Below are 469 nucleotides of genomic sequence, written 5' to 3'. Positions count from 1 at the left end.
TTGTTGCTGGTTGTTCCTTCAGTTGCTGGTTGTGTTGGTTGTGTCCAGGTTTGTTGTGTCTGGTTGTTGTTGTGTCCAGAGTTGTGTTGTTGTGTCGTTGGTTGTTGTTGTGTCCAGGGTTGTTGCTGGTTGTTCCTTCAGTTGCTGTTGGTTGTGTCCAGTTTTGTTGCTGGTTGTTCCTTCAGTTGCTGGTTGTGTTGGTTGTGTCCAGGTTTGTTGTGTCTGGTTGTTGTTGTGTCCAGAGTTGTGTTGTTGTGTCGTTGGTTGTTGTTGTGTCCAGGGTTGTTGCTGGTTGTTCCTTCAGTTGCTGTTGGTTGTGTCCAGTTTTGTTGCTGGTTGTTCCTTCAGTTGCTGGTTGTGTTGGTTGTGTCCAGGTTTGTTGTGTCTGGTTGTTGTTGTGTCCAGAGTTGTGTTGTTGTGTCGTTGGTTGTTGTTGTGTCCAGGGTTGTTGCTGGTTGTTCCTTCAGTT

Source organism: Asparagus officinalis, chromosome 1, assembly GCF_001876935.1.
Source record: "Asparagus officinalis chromosome 1, Aspof.V1, whole genome shotgun sequence".
Classification (NCBI taxonomy): domain Eukaryota; kingdom Viridiplantae; phylum Streptophyta; class Magnoliopsida; order Asparagales; family Asparagaceae; genus Asparagus; species Asparagus officinalis.
Note: the sequence above shows the minus strand (reverse complement) of the source record.